Here is a 17,490-nt window from a genome sequence, read left to right as displayed (position 1 = left end):
AGAGAAGAGACCAATACCCAGTTCACTACAACCTCCCTTCAGGAAGTTTCAGAGAGCAGTGTTTCCCTTGAGCATCCTCTTCTCCATACTGAACAATCCCAGTTCCCCCAGCTTCTTCCCATTAGACATAGATGTGCTCTGGTTCCCTCACAGCTCCACTGCCCTTCTCTGGACACACTCCAGGGCCTCGATGCCTTTCTTGCAGCAAAGGGCCCAAACTGAATGCAGTACACAATGGGGTTGTATTGCTACTCTTACTGCAGGTCAGCATTATGTAGAATGAATATTTTAACGCTGGTGTAAGGAATGGACTTGAACCCAGTGTGAGGTAATATAACAGCAGTCCAAATGGAGTTGTGTTTTGGTAAACGCAAAGATCTTGGTTAACTTGTTTATAACAGTGAAGACTTCAAAAATGGTGTGGAAGTTTAAGGTTGTACTGGTTAAATTATGTTCAAAATAATAATTAAAAAAATATATATATTTAACGTCCAAACAAGATGTGTTGGTTTCTAGTCTCGTACTGTTTTTCTGTGTGAGAAACTGATGTTTCTCCTAAAGGCAGGTTTTATTTGGGTCTCCCTTTTTTTATTTGGGTCTCCCTTTCCCCTGAGTTCAGGTTTTGTACTGGTTTTTCCATTCTTCTGTGTGACAGTCTGAGATTTCTGAGGTGTAGTTTCTTTTCTCTTAGTTGTGATTGTATTTCTAAATGATTGACTTGTGGCAGAGTTCCAAGATACTGTATCAGGAAGGTGATTCATGAGTTTTGAAAGCGGTGCTTTTCAGCAATAAGTCTGAAGGCAGTGTTTTACTGAAGGCAAATGGGGATGATGCTGGTTTCTATTGCTTCTCTTTTCTCTGTATTGGTAAAAGGGAAATCAACTCCAAACCATACCTGTGCAAGCACACAGGGTTGGATGCAACGTACCACTCTCTTAATAAGTACCCAATTCTTTCATTCTGTTTTCAAAGTTTATTGGGAGTTACTTTGGGAGTCTCGTGTTTTGATTATTGCATATTATCAAGAAATTAAATGTATTGAAAAGTCAGGCTGTTGTGACTCTTGGAAAGTTTCTGAATATCTTGCCAGCTGAACTTGGTTCAGATGGTGGCAGTATGATGAATATTACTTGTCCATTCGAGACTTTTCCCAGGAGTGCTTTTAGCCACTTATGCTAACATTTGGGTAGATTTTGGCAACCATTATCTTGTGGTCTTCTTATTTAAACTTGAATTATTTTTTTTTTTCTCTCTACAAATAATTTCAAATATCATCCCATGTAAAGATGCCGTAGTGTTACAGCTACTGACATTATGCATGAGCAGAGGATCAACGTTCCAGCAAGTGCTTTACAGATGTACAGAAAGCTTATTCTCAAGAAATTAAAAATAGTTTTCCCATCTAATCTTCCTTGAATTGCCAACAACTGTATGCTTTCCCAATTTCTCACAGAATTGCACTAGTCTTGGAAGTTGTATTTTAAACTTGCTGGGGCTAATTGTATGTGAGCTCACATCTGTCTGTAAGCAAAACCTTTCCTCAGCTTGAATTGTCCCCTTGTTTTTGGATTGTAGGTTTTCCTGAGGTTTAAGCTTAAAAATCAAGCATTAGGCTTAGTGTTAATGCATATTTAGAAGCAGTTGATGAATCTGAATTCCTTTAGGTGAGGTTAATCAAACTGAATACCTATGAAGTGCTGGAGAGAGTACTTATGTATCTGTTTTATTTTCTGGTGGTGCTTAAAGGCTGCATCACAATTGAATTTTGTTGTGGTTTTTGCTGTAATACATGTGGTTGGTACCTCACCCTCAAAACCTGAAGGCCATCATCCTTCTCAAATAAATAGATAAATTCCCAAACTGGTTGTGGAGTGTTTTTGGTTTGTTTTTTTTTTTTGTAGCTCTTGGCTCCTTTGCTGCTTGTATGTGGGACAGAGATGAGGGAGAAAGAAGGAAAATAAATAAATAAATAAATAAAAATCTGTTACTTTCAATACTTTTTTCCCCCTTGGTGCCTGAAACATCAGTAGTTCAACTTCTAGCTGTAACCAGATTTTACTACTACTTTTTTGCTGGTGTGTATTTATCACCGCTTTCATTGTCATGCATTGCAACTTGCTGGTCTAATTGGTTCTAATTACATGTCACAGAATCATTAGTGCTGGAAAGGACCCTTAAAGGTCATCTAGTCCAACTCCTCTGCAGTGAACAGGGACACCACAGTTAGATCAGGTTGCCCTGGACCTGGTCCAGCCTGGCCTTAGAAGTCTCCAGGGATGGGGCATCCATCACAGTTGTTCCAGTTGTAGCAGTGCCTCAGTACTCTCGCTCTAAAAGAATTTTTCTTTGTATCTAACCTAAATGTATCTTTTTTTTAAGCTTGAAACCATTTCCTTTTCTCTTATCACAATAGACCCTGCTAAAGAGTCTGTCCCCTTCTTTCTTACAGCCCCCCTTTACTAAAAGGCCACTCTCAGGTCTCCCCACAGCCTTCTCTTCTCCAGGCTGAACAGCCCCAACTCTCTCAGTCTGTCCTCACAGGGGGCTGTTCCATCCCTTGGCTCAGTCTTGTACCCCTCCTCTGGATGCACTCCAACATCTCCATGTCTCTCCTGTACTGAGGACTCCACATCTGGATGCAGTACTCCAGGTGAGGCCTCGCAGCACAGAGCAGAGGGGCAGGATCACTCCCTCACCTTGCTGGCCATGCTGCTTTGGATGCAGCCCAGGATAAGGTTGGCTTTCTATGTGAGGGAACATTGCTGTCTATGTCCAGCTTCCCATCCACCAGTTCCCCCAGATCCTTTTTGGCAGGTTTTTTTGGATCCTTTTTTTGGTTTTGCTCTGTTCTTCCATCCTCCAGCCTGTACTGATAGCAGGGTTTGCCAGGACCCAGATGCAAGACCTCGCACTTGGCTTTGTTGAACCATGTGAGGATCACCTGGGCCCACTGCTCAACCTGTCTAGGTCTCTCTGGATGGCATCCCGTCCCTTGAGTGTGTTGACCCATCCCCACAGCTTAGTGTCGTCCACAAGCTTTCTGAGGGTGTGCTTGATCCCGTTGTCAATGTCTATGAAGGTACTAAAGAATACCAGTCCCAGCAGTGATCCCTGGGGAGCACCTCTTATTGCTGATCTCCATCCAGGCACTGAGCTGTTGACCACAATTCTCTCAACTTGATCCTCTTCCTTCTAAATCTTTCAACTTTTCTTTACACTTGAAAATTAGGCACGATACATTCCAAAGCTTTGATAATGTTCAGTAACTGGTATACGTAAAGCATAATTTCTACCTTTGCCTTTAGAATAGAAGGAGGTAGCTATAATTTTCCTTTTCAGCCTGACAGTGCTTCTTCCTGTTAGCAAAAATGGTACTAACCAGACAAACTGCTGAATTTCATATAACCCATGGTGTGCTAATGAGGAGGTTCTTGAGGTGTGCTGATGTCGTGTCATCTTTATACTGGTGTTGTCCTCTGTGTGAAATACGGCATAACCAACTTTCAAATCTATTGTTTTGTTTTCTAGTCAAAGCTGTTAAGAAAGTGGTTTTGCACTTTGGCCATTTCCTAATGTGCTTTTTATGTGGCAGCAGCATCAAACATCGTTATGTTTGCACAGATGGGTCTTCATGTGATATCACAAAAGCATCTCCTCCTCATTTGTTCCATCTGCCCTCAAGGTGCCAGGACATTCATTGGTGGCATTCAGGCTGCGAGCTTCCTGTCTAATAAGACACAGGATTATCACCAATGTGCAAATGCAGTTGTTTTTGTTGAAACAGGTATTCTCTAGTGAATTTTCATTTTCTAAACTAGCAGTATAAGTTGGCAGTAAAAGGGAACTTCTAATATTTAGTAGAATCGGTCTTTGTTAATCAGAAAAAAATCAAATATTTTTGACAGAAATGTGAAATGAAGTTATCCAAGGTAGGAATTTTGTGTTGAAGATATTCTCTCACTTTGTGGATGTGTCCTATCTCTCATTTTCAGCTTTAGCTTGCTTGATGCCTATCTCTTGCTGATAAGTGACTCGGGCCCCTCGTGTGTGCAGTCAGTGCTGGAGCTTCTTTCCTGCATCAGAACTCCCAGGCCAGGTCAGTGCTCAGTCTGATTTGTGTTCTGCTGCACACAGGTTGCCAGGTTTTACTTGATGCTACAGGTGCTTTATTTTGCAGAGGCTTCCTACCTGCATTTTTTTAAGCATCTGCCTTTCCTAGTTGTGTGGTTAATGCAGTGCTACACTGGCAGGAAAGTTCTATGGCAAGGTGTGAATTTAATTTTTTTTAATTTTTTTTTTTTTTTTTTTACAGGTATATAAGAGTATAAACTAGGTTTTCTGGAGTGCCTTCTACTTGAAGAATTAGTAGCTCAAGTCAGATGGTTGCAACATTACGTGCAGCAGTGGTTATGTTATTAACAGCTGATTTGGGAAGGCATATGAGTAATGCCTTGACAAGTTTAAGTTCCATTTTAGAGCAATTTAAAAGATCGTCAGTGTATTTCTTAAAACACTCAAAAATGCCTTTCAATTAGGCACGTGAATAAGGTTATCAAAACTGCTACAGTCTGCAGCCAGTCTTTCTCTTTTGTGCATCCCACTGCTCTTTTTCTTGTGGTTGTTAACATTTAAAGAGCGTGTTTATGGCTTTCAGTAGCCTCTGCAATCAACAGAAATTAGTCTGAAATCCTAATAAATGAACCAAAGAAAGATCTTCAGTTCTCTTTCCATTATTTAAACTTAATTTTAATTATGCTGTATTAATATCTGAAGTTATTTATTACCTGCTAATATAAATACTGAAAATCTTAAAATATGAGGGTTTTTTTTTTCCTGTTTAATTAGCTTGGCAGAGTTCATGCATAACTGTGCAGTTAAATAAACTATTACTGTATTTCATGTTTCGGAACAGAGGGGCATTACTGAATTAATATGCATTTCTTTTGTAACTGTGTTGTTGGGTAATTGTGCTTTATAACATATTTCAACTTTTTAAATTGTCTCTGTGTTGTTTGTTTTGTTGCTGTTCTTGGTTTGTTTGTTTGTTTTTTTTTACTAGCACTGTTATGCCATATTAAATTGCATCTTCTTGCATGAAAAAAAGGTGTAAAATGGAATACAAATCCAAAATGGAGATCCTTATCAGAGCAAAAATAGAGGAATGAAACAAAACCATGGTACTAAAGCAGAGGTTCCCAAACTTATTGTACTGGAGTTTGGTCATCGGTATGGATGGGAGGGGGATTGTTGATGCCAGTGGTGTTAATTTTTCTGTCCTATGTTCCTCCATCTGTGACACATTCTTGAAGGCAGAACTCAGCTCTGTGCTTCCTGCCTCACTTACTAGTTTATCACCCCTGCTTCACTCCATCCTTTTCTTGTAGACCACCAGCTACTTGTGTATGGCAAGCCCAGTTCCAAAATTGCTCTCAAAGCAGTATCTGCTTACAAAATGTTGACTGTTGAAGTGTGATGATGTTCACAGGCCTAGCTGGGAAGTATTGTGATACACCATAGCTAGAAACAAAGTGTGGCAAATAGCTGGTCTTACAAATCCTCCTTCAGATAAGTAATGCCCTCAAAGGCCATTGAATGCATTTCATTAAGGATTACATGTGATTAGTGGTCTGTAAGGTCAAGAGTACGACCTGTCATTAATGAGTATTCATATATTAATGCTGCTTTGGTCAGGAAGTTTAACTAGATTGCCTCTGAGGTCAGTTGCAATGAGAGTGTTATGATTATCACACTTGTATTGTGCAAATAGATATTTAATTTATAAAACGACAATTAAATAAGCTAAGCCCTATCCAGATGTTGCAATTAGTTTTACTTATTCTGTCATGTTGTAGTATGGAGGTAAAACTTGGGTCAAATTTGTAAGATTTAAAACAGTTAAAAAAAAAAAAAAAAAAAGCCTTTTTGTGTATTTCATTGAATTCCTTGCATATAGTTCTATATTCTTAGCATACAGTTGTTTTGGTTGTGGTTCTGGAACTAGTCAAAGTATAGTGCCAGCAAATGCAGTGCTTTTATTTGCAGCTGAACTGTGTCAATGGGCTCAAGTTGACTCTGGCTGTTTCAGGTACTTTTGGCACTGAGGCTGTCATACATAGCCATCAGTGCAGGTCAGCAGTCTGAGAAAGAAAGGTTTGAGGCCCCAAAAACTTCCAACGCAAGGACTCTGCATGTGAGAAGGAATTCCTGTATTCAAAAACTATCAAACGTGTGTACATTCTGAGTATACATAGATGTTGCCACAGGTGGTTGAGTTGAATAAACAATATGTGCTGAATGAGTTTCAAGATGGATGCTTTTTCATTATTTAAGAAATTGTGTTTTGACTGACAGTAGTGTGATCCTCCCCATTAAGATGTATGGGGAACTCATACAGATTTCCTTGCTGCGTTTGGGAGGAACGTGTATACCTATGATACTTCTTTCACTGCTGCCATGTAGTATTGTAAATGAATTATTTTAATCATGGAATCGAGGTTGGAAAAGATGACTAAGGTCATCCAGTCCAGCTGTTGACCCATCACTGTTGACCATCCCCACCAAACCTTGTCCCTCAGTGCCACATCTACCCTTTATCTGAAAAGTTGGTGATAAGTGAGGAAGTCTCAAAATGACTCGCTGCAAAAAGCCAAATCACTTTCTCATTCATGGGACTGGAAATATTTTTGTACAATATTTGACCCTTCCAAATATATTAAATATCGACACATGATTGTTATCCTGTCTTACTGCAGTGTATTTCAGGGAAGTACTTGGTTGCTTTTATGTTTTTATTTAAAAAGGGTCTAAGATGTCAGTGGTGTAGTAAGGACTAGATAGATCTCCTGGTCTTTAGGAACTATAGAAAGCAATTAAAAGAAATAAAAAGTGCTATGAAGGAGCTGAGTGAATTCTTTACGTTACTCTTTGCCACAGAGAATGTTGTGAACATTCTGTTCTTTTCAGACAATGCAGATGGGACATTATCTGATTATTGAATCAGAGAATCAAAAAATTGAATGCTCAAATTCTCAAGACCCCTCAGTCACAAGGACTACATGCAGTTCCTCCTGTGGTTCTAGAGAATGAAGAGGCTGAGCTGCTGAGAATGCCTCTGCTTAGGAGGTGATGCTGTGCCAGAAGACTGAGAGCTGTCAGTTGGTGTATGTGCTGCACTTCTGAACTGAACTTATCTGGAATTTGCAGACCAAGGATTCATATTTTAATGCCAGGCTAACTGATGTAAATACTTGAGTACAGTCAAGCAGTTCTGTGAGCACACAGATCTAATAGAGCCTAGTTTCCTACATAGCTATGTGCCTTAGAGGTACCAGCTGGTGCTGGGATGTTTATAAGCTGTTTCTATTATGTCTGTATTAATGTTTTAATAGCGCGGGTACATGCTGCAGCCTTTAGTCAGTTTGTGCAGTTTGTGGCTCTATCTTTTCTATTCACCTGTCCAGTGCTTGGAATTCTGACATCTCTGAACACATACAAAACTGGAAATGCTTTTTGCTTGCACTTCCACAAAACTGAAATTGGGTAGTGGACTTAAAAGTTATGAAGGGTCACACAGAACCTAGGTAGGCACATTAAACAACATTCATCTTATCTATCTTTACCTGTCTGAACAGATAAGCAGCAGGAGGGTCATCTGTTCGGCACTTCCAACAAAAATAAGGGTTTGTCAAGTTGTGCCTCAAGAGTCTATAGTAGAAGTGTTTACTTTTGTCTTTAAATAAGCATCCGAAGTAAAATTCTGTATACGTTTGGTAAAATTGGAGAAATTTGTGAGGAACTGGAGGACAGTCTTCTAAAGAAAGATGCGTTAGCGTAATAATGGTAGATGTCATTCAGTAGTTGCAGTTACAAAATAACTCTTAGCAGAAGGAATAACTGAACTACTTAAAGAGATTTCTAAATTACAAGTAAACGTTGCAAAAATACATTTAAGCTCCCAGAGGAAAATATCCTTAAGAAGTGTCCACTGTGAAAGAAGCAGCTTAAAAACTTATTTTAGTGATGCTCCTTAGTAGCTTTTTAATGAAAGTTCCTTACTTAGTCATCTCTGCTGAAATGAACTGCCCATCTGGTTTCATTGCGAAAGCCATTGATGCTTACTTTACTGATCAGTGTGTTTACGTATCCTCTGGGTGTTTTTAAATGCTGTTGATAAATAACAAGTTCTTGACAGATAAAGTCTTTGCAGCTTACATAATTAAAATAATACTTCTGTATTTCTCGCTTTTGGTTTTATTTTCTTCGGGTTATCTCTAAATGCTCAATAATGGCAATACATTCATTCTGCCATTTGGAGGAGCCTGCGCCACAGAATAATGATCTGAAGAGAGCTAATGTATTTGCAAGGAAGAGTCCTCATTTGTGCAATAGTGTTGATGCAGCTAAGAGGTGCCTTGCCAAGTTCAGGTAAGTGTTTTCTCTTTGCTATTTTAAAATGTAGGTATGCTGCCATTTCATTTGAATTAGCATACATGCATTGCCATGTCAGAGCCTGTCAGGCTTCATGTTGGTCATTTGGCACGTGAGGTATTCTGAAATGAAAAGGCATGTGCTGTAGCATGCATGCCTACAAGATGTGTAGAGGGAGTTTTTGTCTTGAAAATTATTCTGGGATAATTCCTGATCTCTGGAGTAGTTTGTGAAGATGAGATATGGTGATGATAATGACACAGTTCCCTTTTGCTGTGAGTTCTTTTTCAGAGTTGGGCTTCTTTATATTTGGGATTAATTATTTTGCAGCGCCACAGACGGCTGTGGTTATGGATGTAAGTGTTAATAATTAGTTAAGATGGATCCTTAAATTTTGACGTGGTAACATTGGCTCAGGATTTAATTTTATATTGTGGGTGTTTTCTGTTTGTTTGTTTTTTTTCTAGATATCCAATTATTTTAATAACATAATAACGACTTCACAGTAGAAGCTGCTTTACAGCCGTACTCTGCATGAGGAATGTTGGCAGTGTAGCTCCAGAAAAAAAGTGCTGGCAGTAGAATAATAAAATAATCATAAATAAATACTTAAGTGCATACTTGAGTTTATTTTCTTGTGTTCTTACTGCAAGCTGCAGAGGTTTAGCTGGCTGTAGGCTTGGTCTTCCAACCATTAGTCAGACGAGAGAATTTCCAAAAAAAACCAAACCATGCTTATCAGTAAGGAGTAGTACAGTTTGTCAGGCTTTTCTGTGGTGCATGCAAATCCAGACCATTTTCATGACACTTGTCTGCTTTGATGTTAAATTACCGGATCTCGTGCATAGGGACGTTTCCATACATATATATATACACACACCCATTGTCTGAGAGCACTAAAATACCATTTGTCTTGCTAAAAGTCCACAGAATGAGAAGTACTAATATATATATATAAAATTCAGTATTTTTTATATATATATATATATATATATATATATATATATATATATGTATATATATAATTTAGTACCATCAGATACTTTGGGTCCAGAAACAGAGACTTCTGTTCTGCTTGTTTTTATGGACGTATTTAACTGTAATTATTGGTGTCATCCTTGGACAGCGCTTCTTCCTCAGAACTTCAGTGCCATAAAAAAGGGCAGTGCTTTTAATGTAAGCCTTTGCTTTAGTCTCCTGAAACTTACAATGCAAAGATACTGTCTTAAATAACTGGAATAGATCATTAAACACCAGAATCTAGTTAAGAAATGCATTTGAACTCTTTGTAAGGTACTCTAGATATGGTCAGCACCAGTGACAGCTAGGTTGTTTCAGTAAAGTTCTGAAAAGTTGAAATGCATTTCAATGGAATCATCACAAAAAGAAAAAATCGTTTTGGAGGCTATTCATAAAATTTGTAATTTTGCTCTGTAATATGAATGAAATGAGCTATGCATCATTTTCAAAATACTCTTTTTATGTATAAATGCCACAGAATTATAAAAACTGGGGAAATGATGCATCTGTCTTCTAGTTTTTATTTATGCAAAGGACAATATTCTTAAGCTTATTAGGTTTTTGTATAGGTGAGAGTAGATGCTAGCCGTGCACAAAAGCTAAACTGTTATTGAACACAGTACTACAGAAAACAAGGTGGGACAAAATTGAAGCCTAAACCAAGTTCAGTGTTATTCTGTAATAATGCTTATGATGTCTGAAATGCAGATATTGAGATCAATAAGTATGTTTTTCCCTGAGTCATTGAATGGAACTATTATTCTTAGCACAGCCTGCCATGCTTGGATGGAGCCGTTTTTTCTTCAAAGAATAAACAGAATGCTGCATCTAAAGAGTAAGAAGGTAAGGCACTTGAGATTGTTATTTCAGGAAGCAGTTAAAAGTAATTTCAATGACTTGTAATGAATGCAAACATACAAAAATACTTGATTTTTTTAATGCATCGTGAAGTCTTAAATGATTTATATCAGTTCCTGCCTGTTGGTGTTTTGTTTTTTTTTTTTCCTTTTTTCCATGGGTGGAATTTCTGAAAGTATTCAGCTCTGCTTTCTATAAATGTGTTTTCGCTGAAATCAGTGAGCTGACCTGAGTGGGAATAAAAGATGGTTTATCTTTAGTGAGACAAAGTGAAGTCATCACTAAGTAATTTTGAAATCCCGTCCTTGAAATACTGGGGCTTTGACATTCAGTGGGATGAGAATCTCACAACAGACTGACTACTGTGGACTCCCAGGCTACAGCTCAGGTAAATAACTTCATTGGAGGAGGATCTGAGAGGTTTTTTCTTTTCTAAATTATGATCATTAGGAAGCAAAGGGTGCAACTTAAACTGTAAAGATTTTCCTCTTACATTTAAAATAGATTTGCCTATGCCTGTGAGAGGTCCAATAGTTCTAGTTGGAGCATTATGCAGTTATGATTCAGAAGTACTGTTTCTAAAGAGATCTTCTTTACTACCATAGGACGTGAATCTGTAGTTCCACTCACAGTGATTTTATCTTGTTTTCCAACATATAGCCAAGAGTCTAGTTCTGCTACTGCAATTTCCATTTTGCAAAGACAGAGATGTCTTGGTAATGCATGCATAATTTAGAAATAACAGCTTCTCTATTGGAATAAGTGTTAAGTGCTCTGTTCAGATCATAGAATTAACTTGATTTGTTTCCTGCTCCTGCTGGTATGCACTTTCTGCAGGTAGCTCAGTTGTTTGAGTTCCAACAGCCCAATGTAGTTTGTAACCAGAGCTGTAAAGTCACCTGGAATTGGTGCTACTTTACTTTTATTTCCACTCTTGTGAAGTTCAGTAGTGAAGCAGGTGCTGCTACTGCATTAGTGGAGGCAGGGAACTTGGAAAGAAACTGAGCGTGCCATGGGAATGTGAACTGTTACAGTCATCTCCTGTAATCAGTTCTGCCGTATCATCTGGGGTCTTCTGTCACTTTCTGTTTTGGTTGAGATGAGGAGGGGCTGGGCAGAGGAGAAATTGAAAATGATTTTATAATTGGTAGGGAAAAAAAAGCTAGAAATGTTCTTTCTGGAGAAAACATTTTTTTTTAAACGTGGCTTTTTGAGTCATTGGATCATTTGAATCGTGAATGTTTTGGGGATTTGTTTATTCAAGATTTACAGTTACAGAGTTAACTTCCTTGCTTTCTTCAAAAACAGAAGGATGCTTTCAAAGATAAGGATTTTGAAATGAAGAACAAAAAAGGAGAATGTTTTATGAAAAAGAGTTTATAATGGACCAAATAAATGTGTATGTTATCTTTTAAAAATATTTAACTCAAGTGAAGCTCCTGTATGGCAAGCCTCAAGACCAAGGTAAGAGAGTTTCTCTGAGAAAGGGGAGAGGAAGCTAATTGTTTTCCAAAGAGAAATGGGACAAAGGTATTCTGTAGTACTTACACATCAGTGTGTTGGGCACAGAAAGAGCTATGCACACGGGTCATCTATCTGGCTCTGATACTATGCTTCTAACTTAGTGTGCTAATGATAGAGAAGTTGCTGCCTGTGAGATCTGATTTTAAGCCCTGAGGTGAGTTACTCAGTGACAGCAATACTAGATACCACACAGCACACTGTGAATATTTGTGTTCCCAGCATTATGACATTGTTTTAAGAGCAGAAAGATGTCCTGATGATCAGCATCCAGCTTAAATACCCCCTTCTTGGATATTGTTATTCCCCTGTTGTTAATGTTGTCATATTGAACTGGGCAGTTAAGTTTTCAGAGGAGACTGTTTTTCCTTATCTGAAGTCTGACAATGGGAGTTTCAGGGTCTTCAAAAGAGGACATATCTCATTTCTGGTGCACTTGCCAAGAAGAGGTTATGAAGACTGCATAGTGTCTTGAAAAATGAACTTGTTATCTTGCTATGGAATGGGAAATTGTATGTGTTAGGCAGTACAGGTTCCCGATTGCTTCGTTTAACAATATCTTAAGGCTCTGTGGAGTTAGTCTGAAGTGCCGTGCTTCTTGCAAAAATAGTAGAGGTTGAAGCACAGCAGAGGGAAAGAACTAGTGAAACTGTAGGTCAGGAAGAGGATATGTTTTCTTGGGTTACAGACCAAGTTATGGAATGCCATCTTCCAAGATGCAAACACAGTACTTGGATCAAATGAGGACTTTGATCAGCCCTTTCAGAAGGGATAGTCAGAGATACAAATTTTATTCTGTGCAGCACTTTAAGTACAGCAGAGACCTGGCACTAAGAATCCAAATGCCTTGAAAGGCCTTGTGCTTCAGATGTAGACAGTCTTAAATTCATGGACAAAGTATTTCATTTTTTAGATGGATGAAGTGCCCCGTGCTTTGGTTTGTTAATGGCTGTGATTGGAAACATCTTTTTGCTACGTTCGACCAGTTATTTTCAAGACTGATGCTGGAATTTATTTACTGTCTGGTTTGTCAGTGAAGATATTCACAGTTCTTCAAGCCGTGTGTCTGCCTTGACACATACTGTTTGTTCCTAAACACCAAGTGAGGTTGTTCACTCCAGAGTCTGATCTGTTTCTGCTACTGCTGTCTCTTTCATCCTGGTTTTAGAGAAACTGATTTTTGTGGCAGTTTGCTGTGGACTAACTTCTTATTGGGCCATTTAATTCTGGAGGTGTTGGTCGTGTATATTATTACCTAACAACCTTGTTTACCAACAAAGGCCAATTAATAGTAGTATCTTACAGCCACAGAGGCATAATGTGGGGCCAGAAGCAATGTGAACTGAATTTCCTAATCATATTTTATTTATCAGAATTTCTATCTGTAATGTTAAATATAGTAGATATTGAAGATTAATTTCACCTAAATAATAAAGAAAAAGAAACTCTGACTATTGGAAAGAGAAACTTGGCTGAGGGATTTTGGAGAAAAAAAGCTTTGGCTTTTACAGGAAGAAAATATATATATTCCTCTTTTTTCTTTTTCCAGAAGTCTACTGGAAATTTTTACCCATAGTATAAAGAAATGTTCAGATGTCCAAATGCAAATGATTTAGAAGTAGTAACTATTACACTCTTCAAGATGCTTTATGTAAGTAAATATTTTAATGCAGTTACTCTGATCCAAAACTTCATTGCATTGGAAAATTGCAGTTCGTCCCTGTGTACAGTAGACTACTGGTAGGTCTTTAAAGAGCTCTCTTAACTTTTTGTATTGAGCTAATTGTATAAACAAGTCTTGTTTGTTTAACAAGATTTTCTGGAGGAGTAATGTACTTCTCTTGTGTTTAGGATAAGTTGCTACAATTGCAAGAAGTTTAGTTTTATTTTCAACTTCTTTGCTCTTGCTAAGGTTGATCAACTAGCAAACAAAATGTTTTAAGAACTTCTGTTTGCACCAGTTTCATTTGTAAGATTAGAACAAGTTTACATGATTAAAATTCAACAGTTGATGATTATTTTTTTGTATCTGATATATACCTATCGGCTACTTTCCATGTGCTAGTTGGGATATGCTTGATGCAGTTCTCATTCTGAACTAAGCACACACAGCTCAGCTTTGGTAAGCAGAGGTTATACTGTAGGTATTTCTCTTTGTCAAAGGATTTCTGGGTGTTGAAGGTTTCTCTTCGGGTAAGAGGGAGATAGGGAGACAAAAACATGCCTTCATGCTTTAGTTCGGTTTAGTTAGCTTCAGTTTTCATAGTTTATGGAAACATTAGGTAGATTTTTTTTACTTGGACATTGTGACTTAAGCTTGAATAAATCACGAAATTTCTATCCTGTATATCTGCATTTATCTTGAGTCTGTTTTGAAAGCTATTGTAATACAAATCATAAATAATCATAAATAAGCAAGAATATAATAATATATAAATCATGATAAATCATGAATAAGCAAGAAAATGTATTGTTTTGTCAGGTGATTCTAGTCTTCTAACTCAGTCAGCTGGGAGATCCAGTCCTTAGAGACCTGAAGGTAACCTGCATGTAAAACTAATAAGTAAGGAAGACCATGCTATTTGCTCCTTTTAAGGAATATTTGTCGAAGTAATTAAACTTTATCCCATTAGAAGCAAAAGGGTTGTTTGTGGGTGTATTGTTTTTTATTTTTTTAATAGCATAGCCTGTATTTGCAGATGTTTAAAATAACCAAATGAACTAGATAATGATGGAAATAATATTGTGTGACAGAACTAAAGGGATTTTGTTGAATAACTACTACCTGCTGCTGTCACTGACAGGCAGAGATAACAGTGGTCATTTCCAGTGCTGTGGTCTGGCTGAAGAGGAGTGATTGCTTTATGTATTTTTCAAAGAAGAGTGCATGCTTAGTCAGGATCCAGTGTTTGTTCCAAAATTCAACAATATTGCAGCATTTTTATTTCCAAAAAAAGTTAGTTAAATGTGGTGAAGTATTATGAAAAGAATAGTGGCACCTTAGTGGCACGCAGAACACTCTTGTCAGCTGAACTTGACAGAATCTGGCAGAAATTCAAAGTATGGTTTGTTTCTAGTAATTCCATTAACATTTCAAAGGTTGATAATGTTGTGGGAATTGCACAGCAGGGATTATTTTTTGTGTTAAGAATTAGTACTCTAAAGCTTTGCCTGCACTGGGAATATTGCAGCTATCTTGCAATATTCAAGATACTAAGTTCTCTATCAGATATTTTGCTACTTTATCTATATTGGCATAATTAAAATAGCATCTTCTTGCCTCCTAGTGTGAATAGAGCTGTATCAGTATAAAACTATATATTGGTTGCTTATTTCCAAATAGAAGGGAACAACCTAGGAGGGCTGGCCCAATTTCAGAAAATGTTTTTAATTATATTGCAGTTGCTACGCCTCTATGAACTACACGGGTGAGACCTTATACCAGAAGAAAATGACTTCATTCTAGTTCCTTTGCTCTTATCCACAGGGCTCCATAAAAGGTTGCATCCTTTAGTTTTGTATGTTCAGTTTGTCTTTGTGGCAAACTTGCGTGTTAAACACATGTGCTTATATTCTAGAAAGCATAGATGATGAGTGGTTTGATAATAACAATGCGTCTTCATCTCTGAAACAACCCTACTAGTCTGCTCAGTTTATACTGGAACAAGTACAGTTTAATGGGAATGGTTAGAATTTTCCATCTGGCTGTGTGTACCAGAGCCTACAGATCATCTGCCCCTCTGAATCCTAGTTTTACTCTTGTTTGGTGTGGAACAGAATGTTTGACGTATCCTGACCAAACTTTCACTGCTGTTTTATAGATCAGTGTCTTGTCTTCCTTTTCAGATGTGCAAAACGCAGCTTGTCCAATATGTGTTACCCCAAAAAGAATTAAGATAATTGAAGTCAGAATATCTGAACTTGGATCACTTGCAAGTAAGGATGATCTGCATGCACATCTTCTGTAAAGATAATGGATAACAGATCCAGATAATTCCTGATTTAAAGCTACAGACGAGGGAGTAATCCTGATTCTCATATTAAAAGGAGGGGAATTTCATAATGGGGAGAAGACTGAGAATGTGTGGAGCCTTTCTGCTCTGAGACTGCAAGTACTGAAGAATGGACATGAGTCAGAGACAGGGACAGAAAGAGCAGAAAGCCTGAGGGACCTTTGACCATTCAGAGAACATTCACCAGGTTTAACTAGCTGTTCTCTGTCTGATGCTCACTGACTGTTTCACTTTCTGCCTCTTCTGCTTCAATCCTGTTTACACTGTATGCTTTTTTTTCCCCCAATCTGCTCTCCTTGGTGCTTTTAAAAGTTTTTTGTTTGGCTGACTTTTTTTTTTTTTTTTTTCTTTTTTGTTTGTTTTAATGGAGGACTTTTAACTGTCCTGTGTTCATGCACTCTCTGACAAATCAGAACTTCAGTTTTCATAAGTTTTTCAAGTATGATGAGTGTTCCTTGGTCCTGCTTTTTGTAAGGAATCACTTGAAGGCAAATGAGTACCCTTAACGAGATGAGATGATGTGTATGAGATTTAATGGGATAAGGGAAGCTTTGTTCCTACAGATTTCCTGTAGGTGAACTAGAGATTTAAAAGAGCAGATGTTGAAACATCTACACATCCTTCTGTTCAGAAAAAAAATTCTGTAACTTTATTACAGTCCAACATAGTATGTATGATGAACGTTTCAGAATGGATATTATGTTGACTGTGTTTGTGTTGTACATGCAGTTGTTGGCAATATTGTTTGTTTGTTTTCCCTATTCCACATCTCTTAAATTTGCTTTCTAGAAACCATCTTGGTAGGCGTAGGTTGCTTGTCTGAAATCTGTTCTGAAGCTTCAGTGCAAAGCAAACACAGCACTAATGATGGATGTGAATGGACATCTTAAGGATAACTGGATATGGCATCTTCAGAAACAGTGGCATTTTGGTAAGAATCTGCATATAAATTATGAAATAATACATGATGTTTTTCTGCAAAATGTTTATATCTGTCTGAAAATTTGTCCAGTCCCTTAATGGAAATGTTTCTTCTACCATGTGATAAGTTGGAGGGTTGCTCTATATTGTGCAGCACTTTAAAAATGTACACAATTTTACTGAGCAGCGACTTCTTGCATGTGAAACAGTAAGTTTTTAGATGACCGAGGATTTTTTAAAGTATTAATTAGTGACTATTTATGGTTCTCTGCTTCTGAGCCTATTTCTCTGAGTATTTACAACTGGATATTTTTGAACTGTCACTAAACAAACAACACAAATACTTTCTATTATAGACAGACTAAATGTTATAATTGACCTCCAGTGGCGTGTTTTACCGCTGTGTGTGCAACTGTTCTAACAGGCAGTGGAAGAAACAACCCAGTTTTGTGGAAGATATGCAACATTTATTTATTTATTTATCACACATTAATCATAGCTGGAGGCTTTCAATCCTTGTGTAGATTAAAGGAAAGTATAACAGTAGCATGTTAAATTACTGTACTAATACTACTTTGCTGGAAGCTTCATAGAATTTAAATAATGTACACAGTTAAAAAGCTTAAGTAGGGAAACACCAGTGGAAATTGTATTGTAACCAGAGTCCAGTATCATAAAAGTGTTTCCTTTTACTTTAGTTTTTAAAATAGCTCAGGCCAGTAACTCCTCA

The 17,490-nt window shown here is 37.6% G+C and overlaps 1 long non-coding RNA gene across 8 annotated transcripts in view; it reads left to right on the top strand.

The window, feature by feature from the left end:
- The window catches only part of LOC122177799, a 44,283-nt gene that overhangs the window by 2,620 nt on the left and 24,173 nt on the right, over positions 1-17,490 (top strand). For all 8 annotated transcript variants that reach the window (XR_006178153.1, XR_006178159.1, XR_006178156.1 and 5 more), the window contains exons 2-9: positions 3,993-4,096; positions 6,964-8,424; positions 10,215-10,290; positions 11,614-11,769; positions 13,376-13,477; positions 14,309-14,365; positions 15,673-15,762; positions 16,629-16,770. This is a non-coding gene — a long non-coding RNA (uncharacterized LOC122177799). The remainder of the gene's footprint in view (positions 1-3,992; positions 4,097-6,963; positions 8,425-10,214; positions 10,291-11,613; positions 11,770-13,375; positions 13,478-14,308; positions 14,366-15,672; positions 15,763-16,628; positions 16,771-17,490) is intronic.

This window comes from Lagopus leucura, unplaced genomic scaffold (assembly GCF_019238085.1).
Source record: "Lagopus leucura isolate 7727_CA_CO unplaced genomic scaffold, USGS_WTPT01 Super-Scaffold_100001, whole genome shotgun sequence".
In the NCBI taxonomy this organism is placed as follows: domain Eukaryota; kingdom Metazoa; phylum Chordata; class Aves; order Galliformes; family Phasianidae; genus Lagopus; species Lagopus leucura.
The sequence above is the reverse complement of the archived record's forward strand: the minus strand, read 5'-3'. Positions and strand labels throughout refer to the sequence as shown.